The 27582-nt window shown below is 44.3% G+C and overlaps 1 protein-coding gene across 1 annotated transcript in view; it reads left to right on the top strand.

Annotated features, from left to right (window-relative positions):
• Window positions 1–647: 647 nt before the first annotated feature.
• Window positions 648–27582, top strand: part of LOC111871515 (serine-rich adhesin for platelets) — a gene marked incomplete at its 3' end in the record, with an annotated part of 129477 nt that continues 102542 nt past the window's right edge. The window contains 1 exon segment of the mRNA XM_023864673.2: window positions 648–781.

The following is a 27582-nucleotide window of genomic DNA, read 5'->3' as shown; positions in this document are numbered from 1 at the left end:
GCCCAGCCTTTAACCTTGCCTTTCTCTCCCCCAGCACAATACCCTGCTTGTCCCAGCTCCTTCCCCCCCCCTCTTCCATCACTACTGTTTTCACTTGTATACTTACCCTTCCCCCTTCCTTCACTGCTCTCACATAGCTGTGTATATTTCCAACACCAGTCTGCTTTTACCGGTTCTCACGGTCTCTTCGCTTGCGGATTTCTTATATTTTTCCTTCTACCCTGAAGATGGAGGCGATACGTTCCTCCGAAACGTCGGTTAACACCACATATACACAGTGCCAAATCCCAGAAGACTGCTTTCTTCAAGGTTAATTCCGTTCCTTTATCGTGAAAATTTTAGTAGATACAGCATTTTTAATAAAGTGTTTAAAATCATTTACAACGCCAAACACCAACGAATATTTAAACGCCCAGCAGCAGTGGGAATTTAAATATATTGCGTCCTGCTCATCCTGCGACGATTTAAAAAGTCCGGCTTTGAAAGGTTAAACAATTTCCACAGTGCGCAGTCTATGCCGTTGTACATGAGTGCCACCTGCAACCGATAGACAGAACTATGATGCTGGACGCGCGTCCTGGACTTGTGCTGCCATCTCCTGATGAATCCATGAAATGAAGTGATAGTTGGCAGCAGAGCTCGCGGTCGCTCGTGGTAGAGCCGTCAGGTTTGTTACAAAAAGCGTACGAGCAGAATAGTGTGCGTTTCGATCGTAAACTGCAGGAAACGTTTGACGTGCAGTGGTTCCAGTAGATGACCAAGGTAGCAGTTGCATAAGTCGGTAAGTGATTACGGTCTTTTGTTTAGTGAAATGATTTTCCCAAAAGCACTGAACATACTACTGTGGATATATTTTTTGTAAGGGGTATGCAATGTGTAAGGTGAAGGAGCAGGTGGAAATGGGTGTTACGAGGGTTGAATCCAGTGTGTGGTGTTGTGCATTGCTTTCGATCTAACTGCTGAAACTTGTGGGAAGTTTGTAAGCTCCATTGCTAACTGGATAATTAGTAAGATTATAGATTTTCGTGAACATGATTTGTTCGACCCGCTGTTGACAGTTGTGGAGGTCGCTGTAGTGACTGCCTTCACTCAAGACATTTAAGTTTTGTACAAAGGTGGCTGTTATATAATGGCTGTTGCAATGAAGTCTTCCCACGCGATTAGCAGTGTCAGTATGGAATTTATATCCAACTTTCGACGAGTTGAATACCTGATGATGGATACAGAGATAGTCTCCGAAACGTTGGATACGAAACTCCATATTGCCATGGCGGGTCACTGTTGCGTTCAGTCGCCGTAAAGGACTGCGATCCTTCACCAGATTTGTTTTCATTGTTTCTAATGTAATTCAGATAATACCTTGACATGTCCCTTAGCATTGCATGCCGAAACACAAGGTTATAAAAGATTCGTGAAATTCATGTGGGTAGACGTCGGCTTCTCACCGCGGATACCAGGGTTCAATCCTGTGTGCGGTTTGGGCAGGTTTTCTGTGAGTTTGCCTTCGATGAATTTGACTAGAATATTTGCACCGGACAGGGATAAAATAATGGGAGGTTGAAGAAAATTGCATAGTGAGGAGGGTCGCCAAGAATAATCAGAATAAAGGCAAGGCGGTGGCGGGGCGTATAGTATGAACTGGGGGGAAAATGAATGCATACAGGGTTTTGGTGGGAGAGCCGGAAGGAAAGAGCCCACTAGGAAGACCTAAACGTAAGTGGGAGGATAATATTAAGATGGATGTTAGAGAAATAGAAAGGGGTGGTACAGACTAGATTCATCTGGCTGAGAATAGAGACCAACGGAGAGCTCTTGTGAACACGGCAATGAACTATCGGGTTCCGTAAAATGTTAAGAAGTTCTTGAATAGCTGAGCGACTGGCGGCCTATCAAGAAGGACCGAGCTCCGTGGAGTTAGTTAAGAGTCGATTTGACAACGACCTCAGTCTAATACGTTACAGTACGAATATAGCCTCATGAGGTAGATTAATAGCGAATTGTGGATTGGAAATTATGTGGAAGGAAGCGATCGTGACGTAATCAGAGGTACTATCCCATCGTGGAGGGACAGAGAAAAGGTCTAATAACCCGTCAGGATAATCTGTTTCCGTCAAGAGATTCGAGTAAGGTACCTTTCCAATACAAGTCAGGTAGCCATGTTGCTCTAGTCCCTGGCAGTTATCATTCCATCCCTGTCCTGCGCTGTCTCCAATGAACGTCCAGCCCAGTCCCTGGCAGCTGCTTCATCTGTGGCCCTGCAACTGGCCGCACGCGACTCACATCTGGCGTTTCCACAACTTGGAGACGCTTCTTTCCGCCCATTTAATGTTGGACGTGAAGACGCACAGCGTCGGTCAAGGTCGAGTGGTCAGCAGTCTGCTTCCTGTTCGGGGACGGGCCCCACACATTATGCATAGTCCTGACTAGGGACAGATTAAGGCATAGGCGAAGTAGACCATGCCCTAGGGCCCGCAGTTTGTCTAACGCGGGAAGATGGAGGGTCCATTAGAATTTCAGGTGCAATAAAAAAAAGTTTTCTTAGCGCCTTGCTTTTTTTTTTTGGTTCTAGTAAATAATAAAACGGATTCTTAAACTGCCTCTGGTCCGGAGACACGCTGTCGGAAGGTTCTTCGTGTGTTTCTCACTTCCTTTCAGAGAATGCTACCTTAAGTAAGCTACAACAAGATGCAGAGTTGCAATTACCCTCCGATCCGGTAGATGCCCTGTGTAGCTGAGAGAACGTCAGTAAATGACTGGTATACTTGGACACGTATATGAGTAGACGTCACGTAACTGTCCAGATTCTTGTGTGAAAATATATTTTTATGCAGGTAAATTTGTGTATCTGTTGATGAAGAAGTTGGACTGGCGGGGAGGGGAATGAAGTCTCCATAGGTCACGCGCTTTATTCATTCTAGTCCACTTTCTTTAAAGTAATTACTTCCGTCACTTCAAAATCCCTTGTGATCAGCCTCCTCTAGTACCACAGGTACCGCGTGGAGTTTTAGCTCCAGTTCTCCACAAGTCTTTATGACGTGATCCTTTGGCCCAAGTGCAGTTTCCATGATTCCATCATCGATGCTTTGTAGTCTCGATAGTAACAGCGTCGTTTAATAACCAACTTTAATTATTTAATTTTAATTATCATTCTGGGGGGTGGAGTCCAGTTGGGTCCACTCGTCACGGCGGCCACTAATTGGCCTATTGTATCTGCCCCGGGTGATTATGATGATGAAGAATCTGGTGGAATGAAGATTGGCAGGGGAAACCGAAGTACTTGAAGAAAACCTACCCCAGCGCCACTTTGTCCGTCACAAATCCCACTTGACCAGACCCGTGTTTGAACCCGGGCCGGCGCGGTGGGAAGCCAGCGACTAACCGCTTGAGCTATGGCGCGGCCTAATAACCAACCTAAAATGTATCTACATTAGGCAGAGCAAAAGGCCAGCATATTCCGTGGTTTGTCCACTTCTGGTCCAGAAGACGGCACTTCCTTGGTTATTTAACGACGTCGTATCTAGAGACGACTATGGACGTAGCGGCCGAGGCTGTTTCGTGACACCTCTGGAATTCATATTGACACATACAGCAACAAACCGTTGTCCGCGCCTGGATTCGAATTTGAATGTAGATCCTTTGAGGAGAGTCGGAAATGAAACACGCTAAACATGCAAATTGTCTCGCAATTATACTACCATTTCATGCACATCCTGCACTGAACACACGAACTATCGATCGTCAGATGGTCTCGCTAGCAGAAGTGAATGCATGAAAGCATAGCTTTCAATTTCATGCATAGGTCAAGTAGCAAATGAAGGTTACTGCAGTCGAAAAGAGCGAACGTTCTAAGTTTCTCTTGAGCAGAGTTGCTTAATGTGATGTACACGAAACTATTCTTAATTCTTCAAAGCCCAGTGGTTCTGTATGTATCACTTGCCTTAGCATGCTAAAAGTCTGCGACCTGCCCACAGAGTGTGTTTGTGTGTTGCGCACCAATCTCATCTGAGCATCTGCTTCCCTAAACACTGTTACCCGGTTGTTGTTTTTTTGTAGCGAAGACGCGTGCGTTTCCTGTGAGGTACGAACTGAATTTTTATATAACAGAAGAAATTCAGTCTTTAAAAGATTAATTTAAACTTTTAGGTAGGCCGCTCACCGGCATCCGTCAAGACATGTAGCAGTCAAGGACTATGTCTGCGACATCACGCAAAGAAAGGAGTACAGTTAGAAGGAATGAGATTATGAAAACCGCCGCACACCGGTCTGAGTCATGATGCTGACGTCAGCTTCATACTGACGAATCATGAATGAAGCAAGACTGCGTCTTTTGTCTCATGTCTTGATGCTTGTCTTGACGCAGTTGATGTGCGACCGCCCTTAAAGATTCCCTCACATGTAAAATGCCCAACATGAAGCTCTTCGTTTTGGAGCAACGTGAAACCTGATAACTGCAACTGACATATCAGAGAAACTTTTCCAGTAATAATAATAATGACACTCTTAGGACCAACCTTCGTTTGCTTGCTTCGTAATTCTCAAAGCGCAAAACATTAGATAGAGTGAAACGGGGCACTGGCAAAAGTACGCAATTAGTTCATAGCAGAAGGAACCGACGGCCATGAAATGGAAGACGCAAAGGAAACGAGACTGTTTCTGTTACTTAGCCAGAAGGATGTCTGGAAGCTGTTATCATAAAAGTCGGGCTTTCTTGTTCCTTAGGCCGTGTCGTAGTTCAGGCGACTAAGCGCTGGCTTCTCACCGCGGAGCCTCGAGTTCGGTCCTTAGTGACGGCAAATAGATTCGTGGTGCACGAAGTGGTACTGGAACAAGTTTTTCTCCGAGATCAATTCTGTTTTCCAAGGAAAACTAATCATTCCACCCACCGACTCTAACGTGTGCTATAGGCAGCACAGTCACATGTTTAGGCTTTCAGTTTGGGTTGTTCTTATATTATTGGAGTACACCGTCAACAATGCAACAGTGATTTTTAATTATAAAAGACACCTAAAATATATTTTTCACTAAAAGTGTAACTTTAATACTTTAAAGTGTTATTAAATATCATAAAATGTCATTAAGACACTGCAAGTATATCTTATACACTAAAAGTGACTATCAAAATACTTCAAAATGTCTTTTGTTTTACATAATGTTTTTCAATTTTGCAACATGCTTCGGCCGCATATGGGGCATCAACAAGCAAATTTTAATTTGTTGGGAGACCACTGCATTGTCCACTTGTCTTTTGTGTTCTCATTCACGTCGTCGTTTGGTTGTATCTCATATCAAGAATACTGTCATTGCCTGATGATTTTCTTAATGAAAATATATTGTGACATGACGCCCGAAAACCGGAATAGTGAAGTCAGAATAGGCGTTCATTGGTAGGAAACAACTCGGTAAACATATGCCCGCGGCAACGAATATGCAAGTAACAATCGAGTAAAATTCGCTTAGTGGGGGGTGGAGTCCAGCTGGGTGCACTCGGCACGGCGGCCACTGATTGGCCTACTGTAGCCTGCCCCGGGTGATTATGATAGAGAATTTGATGGAATGAAGATTATCAGGGGAAACAGAAGTACTCGGAGAAAACCCGCCCCAGCGCCACTTTGTCCACCACAAATCCCACTTGACCAAACCCGGGATCGAACCCGGGCCACCGCGGTGGGAAGTCAGCGACTAACCGCTTGAGCTATGTCGGCCAACAATCGAGTAACTTCCGTTGCTATGCAGCAACGTTATAAACACGCCTTCCCAACAATAGAGAGGCTGTGTTTGCTACGTGGTCCGTGCAAAGTTCTTATAAAGAAGAGTTAAATTGAGAAGAGTCTGAGTGAGTGATACTCCCGTGCGGAGGCGGGGTTGAATACCTCCACCGTGACCCTGCGAGTCGTAAGAGGCGACGAAACGGGAAGTCTCAAATCTGAGACAGTAAAATATAGTCGCGAGCCCCAAGGGACTCAGACCCGAGAAAGACCGCGTTAGGAAGGGCCAGCAGTATATGCAAAAGACAGACCCGTCCTCTCGTCAGAGAGGGCGCCCCACAAAATTAAGACCGTAACTGTCAAACGGTAATCATTAATATGTGGCTCGACACCAAGACTTACTGACTGACCGGCCGTCAGTCGCAATGTGACTTGGACTTGGAGAAGAGTCTAGTCGAGTTTCAAAACGCCAGCCTGCCAGGGTATGAGCTTTGGAGCAGAGGAAGTGAATTGAGTTGGCAATTGCAGAATGTTGGCAAGAAAGGAAGTAGGCTGTGAAAAGAAGACTTCATGTGCGATTTGACGTGACAGCGAAACTGTTATAAATGCGTTGCCAGGATACGACTAGTGAAGACTGAGAATCCTAGTGCGTGTGTAACAGTGAACTATGAAGTGTGGGAATGGCGGTAGCGCTATAATTGCCTGCGAGAAATGTCAATAGTTCCAGTCCATAACACGTCTATAAGTCACAAACTAACTCCTACACGTGACAATATGTTATTTTTCTTTATCTTGCGTAGCGTATCTTTTAATGGTATATTTGTTGTTTTTATAATGAGAAGAAATGTTAGTAGCACGAAAAGACGGAAAAGAAACATGGACACACTCCGACACGGATGTCAACATTAGCAGTGAAATCATAACTTATTTTCCGCGCATGAGGCATCGGACCCCATTTCCACTTGGCTAGTTTACACCTGTGACGTTTGAACTGAACCTTCTGCCATGCAACGTCGCCTTTCTTTGCATAAACAAACAAAATGGAGAAGCGTAACTGTGACGTGTCAGAAGGCCGCGAAGTGTTGATCGGTCAGAACATCATCATTTCTCGTAAAAACACCGAATGTTCTTTGCCACTAAAGCCAGAATATCCTTGTGTGTCATACAGCTGGACCTTTTCCAAGAGATTCCTCTCCAGCATTCTGTATTTATTTTTTTCCGTCCCCGCCCTACCCACATGTCCAGCCCAAGACTTCGCTGTCCTTACAACAGCTTCGTGGCCTCTCATCCACAACCCCAGGATCACAAAAGCTATCCTCTCAGGATTGACCCATTCAGATATTCTGAAATACGGTTATAAATACAAAAGGTATTCTTTGTTACAAAAACGCTATGTTAATGTCTCGCATATTGGAATCTAAGAGCTGTAAATAATATCCATTCATTCATTCATTCATTCATTCATTCATTCATTCATCAGTAGCTCTGCAGCTCTGTGTTGGGCTCTGGCCGCTAATCCTATACACAGTTGGTGGGGGCACTATGCTACAAGCTGGAAGGTCGCTGGATCGAATCCCGATGAGGTGGATTGTTTGAATTTACCTAATCCTTTCAGCCCTGGGGTCGACTCAGCCTTTAACAGAAACGAGTACCAGGAATATTCCTGGGGGTAAAGGGCGAACGACGCGTAAAGCTGACAACCTCACCGCCATCTATGAGCCGATTGTCTAGAAAATGTGGGAGCCTCAACGTCTCACAACTCTATGGGTCTCCACGGCCAACAGGGAAACCTTTACTTTTACTTTTATACACAGTAGAACTCCTTGGGCGGGGGATCAGCCCGTCGCAAGGCCGCTACCTACAGACAGAACAACATAAATACAGAATAAACGCAGACATTCATGCCTTGAGGGGAAATTCGAACCCACGATCTCAGTGTCCGAGCGAGCGAAGACCGCGCGGCCACTGTGACCGGCAAATAATGTTATTAGGGTGACTAAGTCAAGCATATTAGGCGGTACGTGTAGGATGCATAATGCGTTGAGAAATGCATGTGACACTTAAGCGTCAATGAAAGAGGGTAAGTACGAGACTAGAACACGACGGTGATAATATTAAAGGGGATAAGCTGTAAAAGTTTGTCACGATGGTTCATTAGTACAAGTATTATGCTTCTGGACATTATCCATCGTCTTGTCTTTATCTAAAAACACGTTCCTGTTTGTAATCCCGAAATGCTGTGTTTTGTAAAATAAACGGGAAGGTGTTCAGCTGAAAACAGGACGACGGATAATGTCCAGAAGCATAATACATGTATCAAAGAGGCTGTTAGACCGCCTCTGTGCTCTAGTGGTCAGAGTTCCTCACTACAGAAACAGAGGTCCCGTGTTCGATTCCCGGCGCTACCAGATTTTCTGGGGTCTGGAACGGGGTCCACTCAGCCTCGTGAGGATAATTTGGGAGCTATTTCAAGGAAATAGCGGCTCCGGTCTAGAATACCGAAATTAACGGCCGTGGGGACCCGTTGCGCTGACCACGTAACACCCTCTATCCGCTAAAGTTGGCGCTGACTTCGCCGACAAGCGGTGGTCCCTCGGTCGGTATAGTTCGCTTGCGGACTACAGGACACGGAGTTCTATCAAAGAGGATGTCAGAATAATAGTGTGTAATGGTGTAGACTGCATTCAACTGACTCGGGATAGGCATATGAGAACATTCAGTTTTCGTAAGAAGCAGGGCATTTCTTGACCGACTGAGCAACTGTGGACTTTCGAATAAACACCACTGCGCCCTCACATAGTTCTTACCGGTACTACTGAGGAGCCTCTGGGCGACCTAGTCTTGGTGGTACAGCAGTTACGATTGGTGCGGAAGAAGTACCTCAGTCTCTTCATTGTGTTGGCAGTAGCGAATAGCCATATGGAGTGCTTCAGCGTTGGTATATTTGTTTGTAGTTTGTTTAACGACGCTTTAAATAAGAATTATATAGCGTCGAGTGATTGAATGATAGTGAGTAATGCTTAGAAACGGATGGGGAATGAAGAGTACGCGGCCTGCAATAAGTTACTGTGCCAGGATTGGACTGGAGGAACTCAGGAAGACCATGAAAACGTGGTGCTTTTAATGTGAACTAAGTATTCGTACATTTGTTGTAAGTTGTAAATATATATATATATAATCAAATTGTCCCAATGTATAAGGATAGTGCACATTTTACTTAAGAAATTTTCATATTAACACGTTTAAAAATCAGTACCCCATTTTCCGGTATGCGCATGGAGTTTTCGCTGCAACACACGCGCCTAGCAGAGACTCAGAGTCTAAGCCATCGGTTTTTGCCAATCGTACATCTTCTTTCTTGTTTCCTTTCTTTGTGTCTTTACTCCCTTTCTTTTATCGGTTTTATCTTTTTTTTTCTTGTGTCATTCCCAGTATATCGCGTGGTTCTTTCAATTAGCGCTGTTCATTTAAAATTTGTTACTTTTCAGTACTGACCGTCTCTGTGGTCTAGTGGTCAGAGTTCCTGACTACAGAACCAGAGGCTCGTGTTCGTTTTCCGGCGCTTCCAGATTTTCTGAGAAGTAGTGGGTTCTGGAACGTGGTCCACTCAGCCTCGTGAGGATATTTGAGGAGCTATTTGAATGGAAAAATAGCGGCTCCGGTCTAGAAAACCGAGGTTAACGGTCGTGGGGATGCGTTGCGCTGACCACGCGACACCCTCTATCCGCTAAAGTTGGCACTAACTTCACCGACAAGCGGCTGTCTGTTGCACCTGCTCACACTGGTTCATTCGCGGGTTTCTTCTTTTCTTCTTCCCTGAAGATGTAGGCGTTGCGTTCCTCCGAAACGTCGATTAACGCAATATCTACACGGCGCCACATCCCAGAAGACTGCTTTCTTCTAAAGACAACGACGTTTTTTTTTTCAGTAATGTACCTCAATTACACATTCCTTGCCCTGGATTTTCGAGAGAAAAACGTGTGCAACAATGAAATGCTTCTTATGTGCCACTTCTTTAGTGAACTNGGGGGGGGGGAGGGGCGTCATCCATAGCTCAGCACGTCACAATATGTTACAGCGCTCCGCGGCATATAGAGGTGTTCAGTCTGAACATATTTCGTCAATACACCAAGTCCAGAAACGCTTTGTTTACGCGTTGGGGCCTCTGAAATGTGAAGGAGGACGCCCTTACCTCATGCCTCTCTGGNCTCGTGTTCGTTTTCCGGCGCTTCCAGATTTTCTGAGAAGTAGTGGGTTCTGGAACGTGGTCCACTCAGCCTCGTGAGGATATTTGAGGAGCTATTTGAATGGAAAAATAGCGGCTCCGGTCTAGAAAACCGAGGTTAACGGTCGTGGGGATGCGTTGCGCTGACCACGCGACACCCTCTATCCGCTAAAGTTGGCACTAACTTCACCGACAAGCGGCTGTCTGTTGCACCTGCTCACACTGGTTCATTCGCGGGTTTCTTCTTTTCTTCTTCCCTGAAGATGTAGGCGTTGCGTTCCTCCGAAACGTCGATTAACGCAATATCTACACGGCGCCACATCCCAGAAGACTGCTTTCTTCTAAAGACAACGACGTTTTTTTTTTCAGTAATGTACCTCAATTACACATTCCTTGCCCTGGATTTTCGAGAGAAAAACGTGTGCAACAATGAAATGCTTCTTATGTGCCACTTCTTTAGTGAACTCTTGCCTAATGACTGCAACTGCAAATGTATTACTTAGTTTTCTGCATGTGCCTTCAAACAGCGTCATGATCAGTACAGACAGTAAGGGGACACTGATCTCCAGAATGTCACGTGAACGCTAGAAGCAGAACTCGAATTATGTTAATGTTTACATTCAGGATGCCACATCACGCGTCGTTTATTTTATTTCAATGTTGAGAGGGCGCGTAACTGCTAGTCAGGTCGCTTAATGTGGCTGTGCATTAGACCGGCGCACTTTATACAGAATGCAAANAAACGCTTTGTTTACGCGTTGGGGCCTCTGAAATGTGAAGGAGGACGCCCTTACCTCATGCCTCTCTGGCTTACTGGTGACATTCACCTAAAATTTCTCAAAGAGACCTTACCCGAGCTGCTGGTGGCGGTGCCTTTGGAAGTCTGTTGTGAAATGTGGTTCCAGCATGATGGAGCCCCAGCCCACTGCACTAATGTCATCCGTGAGTGTTTTGATGAAACCTTTAGCAACAGATTGACTGGACATGGAGGCTCAATAACCTGGCCACCTCGCTCTCCTGACTTGACTCCACCGGATTTCTTCCTCTGGGGGTACATGCAAAGCCCGCTGTACGAGACTCCAGTGGAGACACAACATGATCTTGTGGCAAGAATTGCAGTAGCAGCTGGAACCACCCGGGAAATGCCGGAAATCTTTCAAAGAGTTGAGCAGAATATGCAATGAAGTCGACGGCCATCATTTTGAGCAACTTTTTTAAGTAAAACAACGATAGCATTCCCAAGGCTTATGCGTCCTCTCGGAAAATGTTGTGGGCCTCACTGCCAAAGGGAAGCGTTTCCGGACATGGGTGCAGTAACAGAATATGATCACATTGAACCCACCTATGTAACACAGAGCATTGTAACATATATTCATTTACATCCTGTATATTGTCTCCTAGCAACAACAAAGCAGATAAGACGAAAGGAAACCGTCGGGGAGGGGGTAGAGAAAGGTTTGGCTTACCCCCGTATATATATAGACCTACAGTCTGTGAATGTATAATTTCTTGCTTTTAAAGGAAATTTAATTTTCTTATAACGAATTTACGACGCACTTTCAAGGGTAGAATCATTTTCGGAGAAGAGGCCGTAACGTACTTCATCTGCTATGGGAACCAGGGTGCATAAGCGTTGGTTAGTGACGTAGACCGCTATATCGTCATTACGAAGTTGCTAGGTTCTGCTCTCAGCCTCTCATATTCATAAGCCAGCGGGAAATTAGAAAATATGACGTGTTTCCTACACAACGCGTGACGTATTCTGAAACCTAGATAGGGTATCTGTTGTCTGATTCAGCACTGTATGCATATTGTTATCTTTGTTACGCCTCAAGGATATGCCGGTATGTGAGGTATAGTGTGCAAATGTGCTGTAGGTCCGGGATCTTAGACAGTTCTCGTGTGTTGATACAGATAGCCCTCACTTTGCAGGGGCCACGCGGTAGCGTAGTTGGTTGAGACACTGTACTACAGGCCGGAAGGTCGCGGGTTCGAATCTCGATTAGGTGGAAATTTTCCGTTTTCCTAGCTCTTCCAACAGAAATGAGTACCAGGAATCTTCCTGGGGGATAAAGGACGGCCGGTGCGTAAGGCTAATAATCTTACCGCCATCTGTGAGTTTATTGTCTAGAGAAATTGTGGGAACCTCGACGTCTCACAGCCCTATGGGCATCCACATCCTGTTACAGGGATAGCTTTACCTTTTTAAACTTTTTACCTCGCTTTACGAAATTCCACTCATACGAACTGTTAAAATGAAATCCTCGGCTTGGCTTGTCATCCGAACGCCAACTCGCCCATGGCAGGTCGGTCAAATTGCTGCCGCTCCTCGCCAGCACAGTAAATCTTGGTTTCGGGACACGTCGGGACCCATTACTATAATTTTATTCTTTCCAAAACTTCTGCGTGTTTTAAATGGGGTCTTCTTCACGAGGAGAGGAGGGGCTGACTGCTACTGGTCACTCCTCTAGTGGGGAGTGATTCGAGTGGGCACTTCCTCCACACACACCACTCAACTCCCTTCCGAACAAAATCGTATACCTGCGAACGGAAACGAAAACACACCCAAAATCGCCCAGTCAAATCGCCCTACGCCCTGCTCTGATGTGCTTCTCGTATGAGATTTTGCTGTTTTGAACACCAGTAAAAATTGTGTTGGTATTTTTAAAGCGTAATAGGTTCTCCAGTGGGCGCAGAATGATCTAGTATATTTCTGTTGTCCATATGTTTCGTTTCAGGCAGTTAAATTAATGCTTTATATTACTTGGTCTTTTTTTTTTCTCGTTTGGGAAGGTAACCCCCAATTATAACACTGCACCTATAAGAAACAGCGATTCACAATACGAAATCTCGCTTTACGAACTCTCTCCAGGAACGTAATTATGTTTAAGAATGGTGACTGCGTATGTGCTAATATGGCCGCCATTCACGCCGATACCAGCGCATGCGCGCTTTTTCCAAATCAGGGGAACGGCATGAGTTGTTAACGCCTTTTGCATTACATTTAGGGGCGGAAATTAGTGGATTGACAGTGAGTGGTATTCTCCAGCTCATATTAACCACGGATAAAGAGGACCTCTGCAGTATTATTCAATATAGTTTTTACAGCGACATGAAATAAATAAATTTAAATCGAAGTTAGCCTGTGGCAGTTGTGCTTCGTAGCCGACCTTAAGTGCTTTCTCTGGAACGACCTTCGGGCTATAAAAGTAACGCCGTAAAACGTCTGTCGCCCGGTTTATAGGTGCCACCCCTAGGTATTTATTTTTTTGTTTGTTTTTAAGGTCTTCACTAACTGCATCAGCTAAGAACATTTTGCATTCTGGAGTATTGGCTGACCGGTCACTTGATGGCCATGTGCGAACGCTGCAGCAGCGGGAGAAAACATTTGGCAGGCTCAGAAGCTACCAGTTTTAAACACGGCCCAAACACACGTTCTAAGGCTTTCCGACTCCCTTCCAAGAGAACTGCAAACTACGTGTAATTCTTGTGATGTACCACGACTCCTAAAGTGGAAGCGGGGTACAGTATTTCCACCGTAACCCTGCGAGTTGTAGAGGGTGATGAAAGGAAATCCCGTGTCTGGGGGTATAACTGGGCCACCCTCTCAAAGGGGGACCTAAATACAGAGACTTAATCTTGCAGGTTGCGGGTTGGAAGCAAGGCTGACGACCTTGCTCTTTAAGAAATTATTGTTGTGAAATCCAATCGAATGAAAACCGGATGGTTCAATTCAAGACAAATCTTATAAGGAAGGCTGTGGTTGAAGAAAGGCTCTGTTGCCAATGGCGATGAACATAACAAGACTACCCCTTACCATGTTAATTCATGTTCACTGTTAGACTATACCAATGATAGGAAAACTGTGGACCGCGAGCTGGATCCGGCGATTGTGTTATTCTTAATTTCTTTCCATATTATTTTTGATTTCTCGTCAGTCATATAAAGTATTTATCCACGGGAACATCCGTTTATTCCGACTATTTATTTATTCTGCTTGTTAAAAATACAAGTGTATTACTGTGTTCACAAGAGCCCTCCACTGGTCCATATCCTGAGCCAGATCTATCCAATCCATACCGCCAAAATCCTATCTCTCTAAGATCCATTTTAATATTGTCCACTCACCTACGCCTTGGTCTTCCCAGTGGTCTCTTTCCTTCTGGCTTTCCCACCAATATTCTATACGCATTTCTCGTCTCCCCCATTCGTGCTACATGCCCTGCCCACCTCATCCTCCTTGACTTGATAATTCTAATTATACTTGGAGAAGAGTACAAGTTATGAATCTCCTCATTGTGCAGTTTTCTCCAGCCTCCTGTCACTTCATTTCTCTTCGGTCCAGATATTCACCTCAACACCCTGTTCTGAAACACCCTCAATATATGTTCCTCCCTTAATGTCAGAGACCAAGTTTCACACCCATACAGAACTACAGACAAAATTATAGTTTTGTATATTCTAATTTTTATGTTTTTGGACAGCAGACGAGAAGACAAAAGGTTCTGGACTGAATGGTAGCAAGCATTACCCGAGTTCAATCTCCTCTTAATTTCCTCCTGAATCAGGTTTGGATCTGTTATCATTGTTCCCAAATATCTGAACTGTGCCACATTTTCAAACATCTGTTTCCTGTCTTCACATCATGATTTTGCCCTGCATTTTGGTGACGAGACAGCAACATAGTTTTCTCTGTGTTTACTTCTAGACCAACCTCTTTAATTGCGTCAGTTAAAGTTTGTGTGTTTTTCTTTATGGTATCTACATTATCACCCAGTAGATTCACATCATCGGCATAGGCCAACAGCTGATGTGTCCCGTTTAATTTCAGTCCCACCTGGTTTCCCTGGACCTTCCTAATGACATATTCTAAAGCAAAGTTGAAAAGTAGTGGCGATAAAGCATCTCCTTGTTTTAGTTCATTCTGTTTTAAAGGAAACTTATCAGGCAAATGTTTACCTACACGGACTTTACTATACGTTTCGTTTAAACACATTTTAATCAACCTAACTAGTTTCATGTGTATCCCAAACTCTATTAGAATATTGTACAATACTTCCCTCCTAACTGAATCATAGGCTTTCTTGAAGTCTATGAATAGCTGATGTACTGTCTCACCTTACTCATTTTTTCTCCAATATCTGACGAATGAAAGAGATCTGATCTTTAGTTGATCTGTTACGTCGAAACCCACACTGATGATCCCCAATAATTTCATCTATATATGGACATAACCTTGAAAGAAGAATATTGGACAAAATTTTATATGAAGTTGATAGCAGTGATATCCCCCGATAATTACTACAGTCAGTTTTATCACCCTTCTTGTGATCTGGTACAATAATAGACTCCTTCCACTGATCAGGCAATTTTTCCTTATGCCAAATAGAAATGATTAACTTATGGATCTTAGAACGTAATATTTCGCCTCCTGCTTGAATAAGTTCTGCCGGAATTTGATCACTACCTGGCGATACCGTTTCAATTTTGCAATAGCAATTTCATCCTAAAAAGGTCTAGGATCAGGTATTAACGGCTCAGCTTTATAGATTTCTGTCTGCCTAACATCACTGACCCTATGTAAATTCAGTAACTGAGAGAAGTAGTTCCTCCACCTATTCAAAATGTTGTGGGAATCTGCAAGCAGATCACCATTCTCATCCTTCACTTAGTTACTGCTAGGCTGGTAACCCCTCTTAAAGTCCTCTATACAGGTCTATAATGTTCTTTTTCTTACTGTTCATTGCAGGGTCATCAATTTTGTCTTTCAGATATTCCCTCTTTTTGTTCCTGAAATGCCTGCTGGTTTCACGTCTTATATTGTTCAGATTATCCCAATTTAACTCGCTTGGATCCTGTAACCATTGCAATTTGGCCTGCTTTCTTTGATCTAATAATTGTGAGCATCCTTCATCGAACCATAGCTTATGCTTCTTCGGTTCATAATAACCTAGACTCTCTTTGGCAGACATTTTTATATTCTCTCTAATACTTTCCCAAGCTTTATTAACATCCACCTCAGTGCCCAAGTTTTCCAAAGCCGCAAACCTGTTTGAGATTTCAACACAAAACTGCTCTTTACCCTCTACCTCATTTAATTTCTTGAGATTGAACCTCTCCATATGAACTCTGTGTTCTTTGTTTGCTCACTGCCAGTCTTTCCCTAACCTTTGCCACCACCAGGTAGTGGTCAGTATCACAATCTGCTGCCCTGAATGATCGGACATCAAGTATACTTGAGTGCCGTCTCCTGTCTGTCAAAATATGGTCTATTTGACTGTGTATCTTCCCATCAGGAGATGTCAAAGTATATTTATGGATGTTACGGTGTGGAAACGTTTTACTTTTAACAGTAAGATTTTTTGATTTGGCTAAGTTTACTACTCGAACGCCATTATCATTACTAATTTCGTAATTAATAACATAATTACTTTTTACGGTGAGGAATTAGCCCCACGCCCAACCCCCAAGATGGAGGACCACCCCTTGTCTGCTGTCTGCGACTGCTTTTTCAATATATTCTCGGCTTCCCTCCAAAACTGGAAGGCATTTCCTCCATTCGCAACCTCAGGACATGTTTAATATAACAATTATTCAACTGCGTTTTTACTCTTTTACGAGCTAATTGAACAGCACAAGTGCCAATTGCAAACTGTGCACAAGTACTGAAAGTGGTGGTGGTAGTGGAGGTTGAGGCAGATGCTGAGGTTGGGTTTGAGGCAGAGGCAGAGGCAGAATGTCACAAAAAGACATTGCAATGGCAATGAAGAAGTTAAAAACTGGCCCCTAATTCTTCCACCATGTGGGGTCCTCTTCATACGGAAATAATTGATTTCCGCTTATGCATAAGTTAGAAACTGCTGATACGTAAAACGAGATATCGCAGTTGGCAAAGCTGGATGCAAATTGGAAGCTGCGGATGCGTCAGGTGCCCAGCTAGCAAAGGATTGCTGTGAGCAACTGTGTATGCCTTGACTGTGCATAGGCACGCCATCTCTTGTTGTCTGCAGAGTCAAGAGGAACGTCAGCACATAGTAGATGAGCCAAATTTTAAGTATGTTTTTTTTTTTAATAAATAATGCATACAGGATTTAGGTCAGAGAGCCAGAAGGATAGAGATCACTAGGAAGAAATAGGCATAGGCGGAAGGATAATATTAAAACTTATCTTAGAAAAATCAGATGGGCTGGTATGTGCTGGATTCGTTTAGATGAGGATAGGGAGCAGTGGCAGATTCTTGTGAACACGATAATGAACCTTCGGTTTCCATAACATTTTGGGAAATTCTGTAGCACCTAAGCGTCTGGCGGTTTCTCAAGAAGGACACAGCCCCATTAGATAGTTAGCTAATTCACGATTAATTGAAACCGACCTTTATTCCTTGAGGTTCCCACCGAAGCTGTTGAGACTGTAATGCTTCATCCAGTGTTCACATTGGCCACTCCTTTGGTTGGGGCAATACACTACCTAGGGCAATGGCTCGAGACCTTTCCTGATTCACCGACAGTAAAAATAATGGTTGGTTTTCCGTGAACTGATATCCTATCTGTCTTGATTTGTACTATCGAATCTAATTACGAGGTGCTATCGGAAAGTTCCCGGGTTAGGTAAAAAAAGAAATGTCTGCTTAACTCACTCAATTTTGGCTGCCACATCCTTCAAAATATTCTCATTGGACATGTATACAGCGAGTTCATCTTTTTTTTTTTTACGCTTCAGAAGCACCGTGGAAGCCATTTTCCCCAATGCTGCCGAGTGCCGCTTGCGGTTCCCTCTGGATGCCAGACACTGTTTCAAAACGTCGTCCCTTCAGTTTCATTTTCAATTTGGGAAATAAAGCGAAGTCGCTTGGGGGCTAGGTCCGGCGATTTGGGAGGTTGGGGAACGATAACCCTGTTTTTGTTAGTCACAAACTATGTGGTTTTCAGGGACGTGTGGGCTGGCGCGTTGTCATGATGAAGGAGCCAGTTGTGGCTCCGCCAAAGTTCCGGTCTTTTCTGTTGCACATTTTCAGTCAAGCGTCTCAAAATATCACACTAAAAGTCAGAGTTGACCGTGGTGTTAGGGGGGGACAAATTTTGCGGTGAACAGTCTCGGATTTTTTTCAACATTTTCCGTTGCCTTACCCTTACCGGCCGGCCGGAAGAATATCCAAACATAATTTTGAAGTACACAGATCGACACAAAATTTCGGGTTCCCAATTCTCTGGCGGTCGGTAAGCAACCTTACTCGACTACCTCGCCCTTCCGGCTGCGCTGACACAAATCTTCCTTTCTGAGACATCAGAAGCGATCAGAAGAGAGGAGGAAGGTCACGTGGTAAACGAAGGTACAGACTATCGATAAAAGCCGGGGGAGGGGGGTGGTGGGGGAGCGGCAGGGTGCCAGTATTCCTACGCGCATGAGCCAACTGGACACAGCATGGCTCAGTTACAAGAATAACGGTCGGGAACTTTGCGATAGCACCTCGTATTATAGCACCGCTAAACATGTCCCGTATGATACAAATTAATACACACCCGTTTTTGTGTTACTGAAGTACAAGAGATTACTGAAAATTCGTAATCAACACTTTATACGATGATGTATAATTTGTCACAAGTTTCCTGTCGGTATATAACGGAATGAAAGTAACCGTACTGTAGTTGCCGAGATAGAGACTGACTTGGGTGTAAGATTGCAGGATAATATTAAAATTCATCTGAAGAAATACGAGTATTGTGAAGACGTCTTTTTGGAATGAAAGGATTTCACCTTGAGAACACGGTACTGAACAGTATAGTTCCAGCTTTGTTTACATGCCTTGTGTCCTGTTACGCAAGTTGCCATATTGTCATTTGCATCATAAATTTATTCCTCACGAGTATAACTGTTGGTTTAAGAAGTAAAGTTGTCCTTGTGCTTAACTATACCATGAAGGGGTATGGTGGAATGGATGTATACGTCCACATATTCAGTTCTGCCGGAATTTGATCACTACTTAGCGATTTATACCGTTTCAATTTTGCAATAGCACTTTCAACCTCAAAAGGGCTGGGATGAGGTACTAACGGCTCAGCTGTATGGATTTCTGTCTGCCTAACAGCACTTACGCTATGTACAGTGAATAACTGAGAGAAGTAGTTCCTCCACCTATTCAAATTGTTGTGGGAATCTGCAAGCAGATCACCATTCTCATCCTTCACTAAGTTACTGCTAGGCTAGTAACCACTCTTAAAGTCATTTATTCCTCTATACAGGTCTCTAATGTTCTTGTTCTTACTGTTCATTGCAAGCTCATCAATTTTGTCTTTCAGATATTCCCTCTTTTTGTTCCTGAAATGCCTGCTGATTTCACGTGTTACACTGTTCAGATATCCCCATATAACTCTTCTGGATCCTGTGACCATTGCAGTTTGGATTAATTCCTTTGTTGTGCTAATTTTGAGCATCTTTCTTTTAACCATAGCTTATGCTTCTTCAGTTCATGATAAACAAGACTGTCTTTGACTGAAATTTTGATATTCTGTCAGTTTCCCAAGCTCTACTAATAAGCACCTCAGCGACCAAGTTTTCCAAAGCTGCGAACCTATTTGAGATTTCAACACGATGATGGCGCAGTCGGTATATCGATTGGTTACGGGCTGGACAACCGACGGGTCGGATTGTGAGACCCAGTAGGGTCAATTTTATTTTCTCCACATTGTCCAGACCGGATGTGGGGCCCACCAAGCCTCCTATCCAATGGGTACAGTGGGCTGTTTCCCCGGGTGTAAAGCGGCAGGGGCGTGAAGCTGACCACTTACCTCCAATTAGTGTCGTGGTCAAGAAAATGTGGACCTATACATCCACTCCCACATGCGCCTTCATGGTGTAGTGCTTAATTATTTAAGCACAGGGACAACTTTACCTTTACTTCTCTTTCTCCTTTATTTCGTTTAATTCTTGAGTTTGAACCTCTCCATATGAACTCTGTTATTTGTTCGTTTACTCACTGACAGTCTCTTCCTAACTTTTGCCGCCACCAGATAGTGGTCAGTATCACAATCTGCTGCCCTGAACGATTGGACATCAAGTACACATGAATGTCTATCAAATTATGGCCAGTTTGATGGTCTTTCCGTCAGGAGATGTCCAAGTAAATTTGTGAATGTTATATGGAGAAACACTGTACTTTTGACAGTCAGATTTTTGGATGTTGCAAAATTGACTACTGTAACTTCATTAACATTACTAATTTCATTTTAACTCTCATTCCCAATTGCCCATTTTAGATACGATGAAAAATTATAGAGGAATCCCACACGAGAGAAAAACTGCAGATTTAAATTGCATAGAACGAAACAGAGCGATCCTTATAGAAACACAGCAATGTTATTTGGTTAATAGAGGTAGCAGCGAACTTCTGAGTTGCTTCCTACCCGTGGAACTGGCTGAGTGGCGATGTTCATGATATATGCAGAGTAAGAGGTCATAACCTCTGACCGATCAACAGTGCTACACGCGGGACGCTGTTCATGTGTTTCATGCTACACGAAGCCTGGTCTGCAAACTGTTCCTAGAAGCTTCTCAACTGATATGTTTCGCGGACCGCTGAGAGGACAGGTCGGCCATTCTGCATAACACACCTAAACAATTGATTATGATACGGAAATTATATTCCTGTGCAGAAAACATCACAACATAAGTTCTGGGAAGATCTAATCGCCTACTTTCCTTTCACACTACACGGACCGCTTGCAAAATAAAACATTAGGGAGGACATACAGACACGGAGACAGGAAGGTGTTATCATAAGCATCCTAACTAAAATAAAATGGGGATACACAAACAGGCAGCAACGTGATTACATAAAAATGGTAAAGCTAACCCTGTAACAGGCCGTGAAGGCCCATAGGGTTGTGAGATGTTGAGGTTGCCACATTATCTAGACAATCGGCTCATAGATGGCGGTAAGGTTGTCAGCCTTACGCGCCGGCGGCGCTTTACTCCCCAGGAAAATTATTTAATTAATTCCTGGTACTCCTTTCTGTTAGTGGCTCAGTCGACCCCAGGGCCATAGTGCGGCCGGAAGGATTAGGTCAATTGCAAAAAATCCAATGACATCGGGACTTGAACCTCAAAAATTAAAGAGGAACACGCAGACACAGACGGACATCATAAGCCTCCTCTTTAACTTGCTTTACGAGATCGCCGTGCTATCCGTGTGTCCATGCACACCCCCACAAACTTTTGAATATCTGAAGCAGTCTTCATGAAAGTTGGTATGTTAAGTCCCTCCCATCAGTTTGTAGCTGTATCCCATTCTTTGCTAAGCAACGGCTCTGTAAAAGTGTTACCGCGGCAAAGGATACATACGAAACAATAGAACAATTTAAGAATGCCATCTTCACAGGGTACCACATCCCAGAAGACTGCTTTCTCCAATGTTTGGATATTTTGTCACTAAAATGGGCGATACTTTAAACAGGGAATCGGTATGACGCTTTTGTTAGAGTTTGGAACAGAATGAACCGCGATCTCTTCAGATGATAAAGCCAGTGCACGTAGAGGACGTGTAAATGGTTTCCGAGTGCAGGCGCCAGTAGAGTTCAACTTCCAACAACATGAAAACCGGATGAACACGTCGAAAGGTGTGTGGAATGGTGGATGCCTTAGTGGAATTTTTAAGGGCGGAAAATTCAGGGAACAAGTCCTCCGGGAGGGACTTAAGCCGTGGGTCCCGTGTCGTAGATTTACGGCGCGTAAAAATCCTCATGTCTCTAGGAGACCTCTGAGCGAAATTATGCAACAATTTCCCGCCTAAGTAGTTTCCAACGCCTCTGGTAGATGGGGGAAATATCAGGTACCGACGGCCGACCTCGTTGGCTGAACGGGGCTGATAGTACGCACCAGTACCGGTAGGGTATGGTGACAGCAGAAATTAAAGGGGGACGCCCAATGGACCAACAACTGTTCTAAGTGCATGGGGAAACCCACCCCCTCTAATAATAATAATAATAATAATAATAGTGTCATGGTGATTAGAGAAGAACTGAATACTTACAGAGAGTGTACTGTCGCTTGTTTGAGTGATTAAGACGCGGGTTTGGATTGGTAATTGGATTTATTCGATCTTCAGTAGTTGGAATTACAAACAATTATAACACTTTCAAGATTATTATAATTATAATGTGAGTCTTCAATTCACATGTTAAATCTTCACAGGTCTTCTGAGAATTTCCCGTCGCTGTCTTCTACCGAGAACTGAACTGAACTGCTGGTGTTATTCTCGTTATACAGCCTTCGCACGGACCACGCACAAAAAGAAAAACAGTTCTGTTGTTGCATAAGGAAGACCTCAGAGAACAAGCCACGTGATTCCTAGACAGCGTCTTCATTGGTGCGCTCTTGCCGAACAACGCGCAGTAGCATTCGTCCACTGAGACACATCTTCCACTGTTGCACGTTGACCATGTTTATCGAGCCGTTGCCTAGAAACGCTTTGAGCAAATCCACTGCATTATGATTGATTCCGACAGAACTTATGGTGATGTAGGAAGTCTTTGTGAATACACTGTCCACGAACCTCTCTAATGTCCAACTCCACTGGAGAAGTTAAGTTGGAGCTTATCTTTTCCAGCGAATCAAGTAGAGTGACGAATGGCCCGACAGACTCGTCACTGGAATGAAAATTGTGTTTTTCAGTATGGCTCTGAGACAAAGAGGCAGAGCATGCAATGAAAAGCTTCCGGCTCTCCCTCCCCAAGAAAGCCCCGACATTTAAATGAGAAGACAAAATATCGATCTGTTTCTTTAACTGGATGTGTCTATTTCACAGAGTTATTCCTACATGGTTAGTCCGTCACCCACAGAAATTGTATCTCCACATCCTGGAACGTCTGGGAAAGGTTCATCGCGTGAGGTCATAAATTTTCTTCAGCCACTGGATTCTGTAACATGACAACGCGCCCGCTCTTTCCGTCAAGGAGTTTCTTGGTCCTGGAACACGTCACATACAGAATGTCACTCCTATGCCTTCTTTCTCTTCTCTGCCATAAAGAATCATCTGAAGGGATCACGTTTTAAACCCGTGTAAGACAGTCAGATAGCAACGACGGGCCTCTAAACAACTTGCGGCAGAATTACTTCTCGAAGTGCACCAGAATTCATGTCAGTCGCTATGAGGGAACTTTGGAGGGTGTCACTGCAAATCAAAATAAAATGAATACAGTGATGCCAGTGATTATGAAGGATATACTCAATGTGGCATTTAAATATGGATACAGGTATTTAAATGCCAGCTCTAATAGATGCTTTGAAAATATGTTAACTGCACTGAAAAATCAAAATTATATTCACGAATAAATTGAGAGCAGATCAAATTCTTGGAATACTTGCTACCGTTCAGTTCGTATCCTTGACTTCTAGTCTGCTGCCTAAAATCGTGGAGATTAAAGCATACAGAAGTGTGGTTTGGCCTGTAATTTTGTAAAAGGTAAAAAAAAGGCAAAGGTATCCCTGTAACAGGACGTGAAGGCCCATAAGGTTATGAGACGTTGAGGGTCTCACATTATCTAGACAATCGGCCAACAGATGGCGGCGAGGTTGCCAGTAGTATGTGCCGTCCGCGCTTTACTCCCCAGGAAGATATCTGGTACTAATTTCTGTTGTCGACCCCATGGCCATATTGCGGTTGGAAGAATTAGGTACATTGGAAAAAATCGACCTCATCAGGACTCGAACCTGCGACCTTCCGGCTTGTAGGATAGTGCCTGAACCAACTACGCTACCGCGTGCTCTTTGTAGTTTTGTGTGGACGTCATGTGAAGACAGTGTGGACTAGGAGGGTGCTGAGGAGAATATTTGGACGTAAGAGGGATGAACTAAGGGACGGCTAGTGAAAATCGCATAACGAGAAGCTCATTTTTATGCTGCTTGTCAGATAGGCTTATCAAGTCTCTGAGGGTGACATGTGAAGTGCATGTGTCACGGACGGGAGGAAGTACATGGAACGCTTTTGCAGGAAAACAGAAAGAAAGGAGACCATTGTGGAGACCTAAGCGTAGATGGGAAGAGAATATTAAAGTTGGTATTAAAATTTAGAATGAGGGCGTTTAAACTGGCTTCATCTTCCTCACGATACGGTGGTCACATATGAACACGGTAAATGCTGGGAATATCGTGAGCAGCTGAGCAACTATTATCATCTCAGAGACGGGCTCATCTACTTAGAGTAACTGTTTTGGTAGCATCAAATACAAAGTCAAGGAGAATGGGATGGGCAGGACATGTAGCACAATTGGGGGAGAAGAGGAATGCATATAGGATATTGGTGGGAAAGCCAGAAGGAAAGAGACCACTGTGAAGACCAAGGCGTAGGTGGGTGGACAATATTAAAATGAATCTTAGAAAAATAGGATGGGATGGTATGGATTGGATTGATTTAGCCCAGAATGTGGACCTGTGGAGGGCTCTTGTGAACACGGTAATGAACCTTTGGGCTCCGTTAAATGCTGGGAAGTTCTTGAGTAGATGCACAATTGGAGGCTTCTCAAGAAAGGCTCAGCTCCATGAGTGAATGAGTGAGCATCAAAGACAAGTCGTGATTATCCACATTAAGCGTTCGTAATGTGTGGACGTGTGAATGAGGGCTGGGTCGAGTGCACTGAGCCCTTCTGGAGGAGCCGCCAATTCTGCAGCTACCCAAGAATTTACCAGCATTCTATGGAACCAGAAGGTTCATTACCGTGTTCACAAGAGCCCTCCACTGGTCCCTATCCTGGGCGAGATCAATCAAATCCATCCCGTCCCAGCCTATCTCTCTAAGAGCCATTGTAATATTGTCCACCTACCTACGCCTTGGTCTTCCCAGTGGTCTCTTTCCTTCTGGCTTTCCCACCAATATCCTTTACGCATTCCTCGACTTCCCCATTCGTGCCAAATACTCTGCTCACCCCATCCTTGACTTGATCATTCTAATTATACTTGGAGAAGAGTACAAGTTATGAAGCTTCTCCTCATGCAGTTTTCTCCAACCTCCTGTCACTTCATCTCTCTTCGGTCCAAATATTCTCCTCAACACCCTGTTCTGAAACACCCTCAGTCTATGTTCCTCCCTTAATATCAGAGACCAAGTTTTACACCCATACAGAACCACGGGCAAAATGATAGTTTTGTATATTCTAATTTTTATGTTTTTAGACAACAGACGAGAATACAAAAGGTTCTGGACTGAATGGTAGCAAGCGTTACCCGAGTTCAATCTCCTCTTAATTTCCTCCTGAATCAGGTTTCGATCTGTTATCGTTGTTCCCAAATATCTGAACTGTATCACATTTTCAAAACATCTGTTTCCTACCTTTATGTCATGATTTTGCCCTGCATTTTGGTGACGAGACAGCAACATATACTTAGTTTTCTCTGTGTTTACTTCTAGACCAACCTCTTTACTTGCGTCAATTAAAGTTTGTGTGTTTTTCTTTATGGTATCTGCATTATCACCCAGTAGATTCACATCATCGGCATAGAACAACAGCTGATGTGTCCCGTTTAATTTCAGTCCCACCTGGTTTCCCTGGACCTTCCTAGTTGCATATTCTAAGACGAAGTTAAAAAGTAGTGGCCATCTTATTTCTGTCAGAGGCTGAGTCGACCCCAGGGCCATAGTGCAGCTGAAAACATTGGGTCAATTGAAGAAAATCCACCTCATCGTGACTCGAACCCGCGACCTTCCGTCTTGTAGCATAGTGCCTCAATCAACTACGCTACCGCATGCCCCCACAGTTTTCCCTTTGCTTTATTAATTAAACACCCCTCAATGGAGACGTATGGAGGAGTGGCGGTATAGCTCCACCATTCTTGACATCAACACCAGTTGAAAGTGACTGATCATCTTCACGTCCCGACCTTTTTACCCCCTGAGAAAGAGCCCCCGATACCCAATGGACAGGAGGCTGGTTGGGCATCAGGACCTGTATGGACGCTTTGAAGAAGAGAAATATCTCTTGTCCTTTCTGGTAATCGAATCCCAGCCTTCCAGCCCGTAGCCCCTCGCTATACCAGCTAAGCTATCCCGGCTCCATACTTAGCAACCAGTACCTCGACCATACTCCGTGTAAACTGTGCCGTAGCGCATCGTGATGCAACTCCTTGACGCTACGGATGTTCTGTTCTGTGACGTGCAACTGCATGCAGAAGAAAATATAGGCGCTACGCAATTAGAAACTCCCATCGCGAACGATATAATCGGGCTTTCCGCTGCTGAGCCATGAAACAGACCCCATGTACGGTATATTCGAGTAACTTCCTTTGTGTTTGTCAGCCGTCATAGTATCCGTTACCAAGGAAAGCGGAGCGTTCCGTCCCTGGCTGCATGCTGTCTGTTGGATTGGATCAGTGTGTCATCACGCAGCCCTCCAGCCCGGGACGTCTTTCAGAGCACGCCACTGTGATCCCCTAGTGTGTGCCCTACATTTTTGCTGCAATTCCTGTAAATTTTTCGATAATTACAGCGAGAATAAGTGGTTATGGAAGGAGCCGGGATAGCTGAGTCCGTATAGCGACGGTTTACGGGTTGGACGGCCGGGGTTCGATTCCCGTTCGGCAAGAGACTTTTTTCTCTACTTCACAGCTTCCAGATCGGCTCTGGGGCCCACGCAGTCTTCTATGAAATGGGCACAGGAGGTTTGTCCGACAGGGGTAAAGTGGCTGAGTCCTGAAGCTCACCACTCACCACCATTTAGTCATCTAGTGCAGAGGCCAAGAATGGTGGAGCAATGCCACCACCCCCCATACGTCCTCATATCGTGGTCCTTAATGAATTACGCACAAGGGAAACTTCACCCTTACCGTTATCAGTGATTGCGTAATCTTTGCAAATAGGTCTACCATGTTTAATTGTATGATTCCCACTACTTTTAGCTAGGCCTGTGTTTCGGAGACGAAGGAAAATCGCTGTTACGTCATATTCGTCCAGCCTACCTGACCGCTTTCATTCTAACCCAGTGTGATAGAACATGGTTAAATTTTGGCGAGAATTTCTATTTTGGTTTACCTACCTACCTACCTACCTACCTACCTACGACTCGGCGCTACAGCCCTGGGTGAGCCTTGGCCTCCTCTACAGCCAGTCTCCACAAGCAGTGCGTGCTGCCATAGGAATGGACCCATTGCTGTACTGTGTATACTGTCTACTCGTATATTTTATGCCGGATTTCGGGGAAATGCGCAAAGGGTCGGAGTGATAAATTTGCAGCGATTTGGTTTCATGAAAACTTGACTTCAAGCAGTAGGCTTAGTACCATCCTACGAGGAATGATATTCATTTTTATTGGGTAATACCTAAAAACAGCCGGTCACGGTAGCCGAGCGGTCTGAGGCATGTACTGTCTTCGCTCGTTTGGAAACCGGGATCGTGGGTTGGAATCCCACTCAGGACATGGATGTTCAGTTTGTGTGTGTGCGTTTTTCTGTGTTTGTGTACAGGTAGAGGCCTTGCGACGAGCTGATCACCCGCCCAAGGAGTCCTACCGAATTTCTAAGATCTAGAAAACCGAAGTGAACGGAGAAGTTAATGGAGGTAGGCCTAGGCCCACTGGGGCTGTAGTGACAAGGAAAGAAAATACCTAAAATTAGCGAAACAGTAGGTCTTCAAGCTTTTCGCTGCCATAATTAATTTGATGTATCTCTCTG

The sequence above is a fragment of the Cryptotermes secundus genome, unplaced genomic scaffold (genome assembly GCF_002891405.2).
Source record: "Cryptotermes secundus unplaced genomic scaffold, Csec_1.0 scaffold625, whole genome shotgun sequence".
NCBI lineage: Eukaryota > Metazoa > Arthropoda > Insecta > Blattodea > Kalotermitidae > Cryptotermes > Cryptotermes secundus.
This window is presented reverse-complemented; position numbering and strand designations above follow the sequence as displayed.